General features: G+C 51.9%; 1 non-coding gene across 1 annotated transcript; it reads right to left on the reverse strand.

The window, feature by feature from the left end:
• Positions 1-4,200: 4,200 nt before the first annotated feature.
• On the reverse strand, positions 4,201-4,307 carry LOC127493778 (U6 spliceosomal RNA). Its single transcript, XR_007924322.1, has one exon. It is a non-coding gene; the product is annotated as a U6 spliceosomal RNA (small nuclear RNA).
• Positions 4,308-4,692: the final 385 nt, after the last annotated feature.

Below are 4,692 nucleotides of genomic sequence, written 5' to 3' on the forward strand. Positions count from 1 at the left end.
TCAAAACTAGGTGAATAGAAAAGACCAGTTAAGGAGACTCGCTAGAACTCTGACCTTGGGCTTGCCCTGGAAGAACCTGGAGGCATTGTCAAAACAGCTCGCTGAGGGACCCGTGTTGTGGCATAATGGTTAAACTGCTGCCTGCTCCGCCAGCATCCCATATGGGTTCCGGTTCGAGTCCTGGCTGCTCCACTTCTGATCCAGCTCCCCCCATAATGTGCCTGGGAAAGCAGTAGAAGATGGCCCAAATCCTTGGGTCCCTGCACCCATGTAGGAGGCCTGGAAGAAGCTCCTGGCTCCTGGCTTTGGTCTGACCCAGCTCTAGCCCGTGCAGCCATTTGGGAAGTGAACCAGGGGATGGAAAATTTCTCTGTCTCCTTCGCTCTCTCTGTAACTCTACCTTTAAAATAAATAAATCTTTTTTTATAAGTTTTATTTATTTATTTGAAAGTCAGAGTTACACAGAGAGAGAGGCAGAGAGAGATCTTCCATCCGATGGTTCACTCCCCAATTGGCTGCAATGGCCGGAGCTGTGCCGATCTGAAGCAGGAGCCAGGAGCTTCTTCCGGGTCTCCCACGTGGGTGCAAGGGCCCAAGGACTTGGGCCATCTTCTACTGCTTTCCCGGCCATAGCAGAGAGCTGGATCAGAAGAGGAGCAGCCGGGTCTCGAACTGGCGCCCATATGGGATGCCAGTGCTTCAGGCTAGGGCATTAACCCACTGTGCCACAGGTTTTTGAACCTCATCCCTGGAGCTTCTGATTGCATGGGCCCTGGGCTGAGGTCAGAGAATTTGATATCTGACAAATTCCCTGGTGGTATTGCGTTGCTTGAGGTCCAGAGCTTTGCGGACTGTTGATTTCACCTAGGGGAGAGGAGGGCCCAGGACCGCACAATAAGAAACAGGAACACGTGAAGCGCAGATAGAGAGGAAGGAGGTTTGGGGAAGTTACCGAGAGGGAGCAGCTGGAGGGGTGAGAGCAAAGCGTGAAGACATGGTGATCCCTGTGCCCTGCAAGCCCGCGGGCTTCTCTGAGTCCCTGGCACCTCCCCAGAGTGTGGCACTGGAAGGTGCTAAGCTTTGCTACAAAGAGAAACAGCCAAGTCACAGAGGCCAAGGCAGGGCAGCGTTGTGCAGAGGTGGCAGCCCACAGTGCCAAAAGTTCCAGAAAGGCAAACCGGATTTGGACCTCATGGCCCTTGCCTCCCTGAGCCCTCCTCTCCCCACATGCCAGTTTTCCAGAAGGCTGATAGTATCAGCCAAGAGCCCCCTTGGGAGCCAGCACTGTGGTGCAGCCAGTTAAGCCACCACCTGCATCCCATCTGGGTGTTGGTTCCGGTCCCAGCTGCTCCACTTCCAATCCAGCTTCCTGCTAATCCACCTGGGAAAGCAGCAGAAGATGGTCCAGGTGCTTGGATCCCTTTCACTGGTATTAGACCAGGGTGTAGTTCCTGGTTCCTGGCTTCAGCCTGGCAGAGCCCTGGCTGTTGTGGCCATTTGCAGAGTGAACAAGTGATGGAAGATCTCTCTCTATCTCCCTCCCTCTCTCTAACTCTGCCTTTTAAATCAATCAATCTATCTTTATTTTTTTTTTAAAGAGCTACCTTGGTTTTCCAGAAACTTCTTACCCTTTGTTCCTTCCCTCTCCCCAGGAGGCACAATGGAGGACATCACATGCCTATTTCATTTGAGAGGTAGAGTTACAGACAGAGAGAGGGAGAGAGGAAGAGAGAGAGAGAGAGAGAGGTCTTCCATCTGCTGGTTCACTCCCCAAATGGCTGCAGCTGCCGGAGCTAGGCCGATATGAAGCCAGGAGCCAGGAGCTTCTTCCAGGTCTCCCACCTGGGTACAGGGGCCCAAGGACTTGGACCATCTTCTACTGCTTTCCCAGGCCATAGCAGAGAGATGGATCGGAGGAAGAGCAGCCGGGACACGAGCCAGTGCCCACATGGGATGCCGGCACTGGAGGTTGCGGCTTTACCCGTTATGCCATAGCGCTGGCCCCAGGTCACTGCCATTTTAACAAGCCTCCTGATGGATTCTGGGTTGAAATCCCATATAGCAGGTCCCCTGGCCATTGCTGCCACCTCCTGGAGTCTCCACCGTCGGCCCCTGAGAGAGCACACCCCAGTTCCAGCGTCTTTCCTTGTCCCCTCCACTTGCTTTCCTTCCTGTGTCTGTTGATGACTTACAGGCCTGTGGGGTTGTCAGCTTATCCAGCCAGAACTGCTTCCAGCAACTACTTCCCGTCAGACATGCTAAGCCACGGGGATGCGATAGAGGCCATGACACCATCCGTTAGCTTGGTTTATGCTTTAGTGAGATCAGTGTTCTGGAGGCGACAGAGAATGGGACGGGCTGTGAAGGAAAGTCCTGTGCCTTAGGACTGCTGAGGGCAGGTGATATTGAAGGTCAATTAAAAATCACACAATGGGGCGGCACTGTGGCTTAGCACTGTCTGCAATGCCGGCATCCTGTATGGGTGCTGCTTTGATCCCCGGCTACTCCATTTCCGATCCAGCTCTCTGCCATGGCCTGGGAAAGCAGTAGAAGATGGCCCAAGTCCTTGGGCCCCTGGACCCATGTGAGAGACCCGGAAGAAGCTCCTGTCTCCTGGCTTCGGATCAGCCCAGCTCCAGCCATCACAGCCATCTGGGGAGTAAACCAATGGATGGAAGACTTCTCTCCCTCTCTCTGTCTGTAACTCTACCTATCAAATAAGTAGATAAAATCTTTGAAAAAAAAAAATCACAGGATGCATTGTCTGATGCATTGTTCCTCCACTAGGCTAGGCCAGAACAGAACAGATTGGGTTAACAATCAGCAGGGAGTCACTCCTGGAAAAGCGCCACATTCCCAAGCTGAAACTAGGCTGTTTATCTGGACTTCTGAGAAATTAGGGTTGGAGATGTAACAGTCAAATTTCCCAAAGAGGCCAGCGGCAATTGCCATAATAAAGTTCCCTGCCTTAATCTTTCCACACTAAAGGGTAACTTGGAGTAACCTGAGGTTAGCCAATTGGTTCTTTTTCTATTGTTCTGCCTCCCTGCCCCTACCTCGCAAGGCAATAACTTTGCCACAATCAATCTGCTTTTGTTCTGCTGTTCTCAGCCCTCCTCTGTCTATAAAACCAACTCTTCTGCTCAGCCCACTGGAACCCTTATTCTCTTTTATAGAATGAAGTCTTGCCTTGATGCTGCCATTAAAAATAAAAGCCAATTATGATCGTTACACTAAATTGTTGTAATTTTGTCCCTGTACAAAAGGCATCTGAGGAGGGAGACAGAAGCAGGCAGTGAGGAGCCGGGGAAGAGCTTCCGAGCCGAGGACGGATCCCAGCAAAGGCCTTGGAAGGGCAAGGGCTTGAGGAACCGTGGAAAGGGGAGCTTGTCTGGAGTGCAGTGTGCCGGGCACGGAGTGGGATGCGGCTGCAGAGACCTGTGTCCATCAGCTCACACAGCGCCTTAGGATCTCAGCAAACAGCAAATAGCAAAGAGCGAAGGGCCTGAATCAGGAGGGAGGGCTTTGCAAAGTCCACTCCGGCCCCTGTGGGTTGGGGGCGGGCGTTATGGCACAGCGGGTTAAGCTGCCTCTTGTGACACAGGCATCCCGCATTGGAGTGCTGGCTCCAGTCCCAACCACTCTGCTTCCCATCCGGATTCCTGGAAAGGCAACCAAAGATGGCCCAAGACTTGGGCCCCTGCCACCCATGTGGGAGACCTGAATGGAGCTCCTGGCTCCTGGCTTCAGCCTGGCCTGGCCCTAGGGCTACTGGAGATGGCTGATGGGAGATTCTTGTCTTTGTGAAAGAGAGAATGTGGACATGAGACAGAGAGCAGCAGTAAGCATGGCAGCCAAGTTTAATGAAGAGAGTACACACCTGACCACCCGGTGGCCATCTCAGGGAAGGGCTGAGAGCCCAGGCTGCATTAGGACCGGAGTTTATACGGCTGTATGCGTGCACTGTTCCTCCCTATTTTTCCTCCCCTCCTCCCTCCTCTGGGAAAGTGCCGGGTGGAGGGCTTTCTGGGTGTGGAATTCCCCAGAGCCCTCCCTGGACCTTATCAGCACAGTGCTTTTGGGACCTAATGGCCCTCTGGGTGCAGGGCAGGGGCGATTCCCCTAAACTGCCCCCAGGGAGAGGGCTGAAACTCTCCTAACAAGGTTATTGAACCAGAGCAATTCTTTTTTTTTTTTTTTTTAAATATGGAACGCTTCACGAATTTGTGTGTCATCCTTGCGCAGGGGCCATGCTAATCTTCTCTGTATCGTTCCAATTTTAGTATATGTGCTGCCGAAGCAAGCACCAGAGCAATTCTTTAGATGTGCAAGTACTTATCAGACTTGCTTCTGCATTTTTCCTTATTCCTCCACACAGAAATCCCCATTTTTCTAAAAAAAATTCCCATTTTCTCTGGCTCCTCTTACACACTTAGGGTAAGTCTACCTAGCTACCCTAACACTAGTTATTGCAGCCATTTGGGGAGTGAACCAGCGGAAGGAAGATCTCTCTCTCTCGTTCTGCCTTTCAAATAAATAAATAAATTTTAGCAAGAGACAGAGAGAAAGGAAGAGAGAAACATGGATTTGAAAGCAACCACAGTGGAAGCTGGTGGCCTATTAGGAAGTCACTGCATTGGCCAAAGTGAGAAACACTTAGGGTTGCCTAGGCATGGACACCCAGCTTCTCAC

The sequence above is a fragment of the Oryctolagus cuniculus genome, chromosome 7, assembly GCF_964237555.1.
Source record: "Oryctolagus cuniculus chromosome 7, mOryCun1.1, whole genome shotgun sequence".
Classification (NCBI taxonomy): Eukaryota; Metazoa; Chordata; class Mammalia; order Lagomorpha; family Leporidae; genus Oryctolagus; species Oryctolagus cuniculus.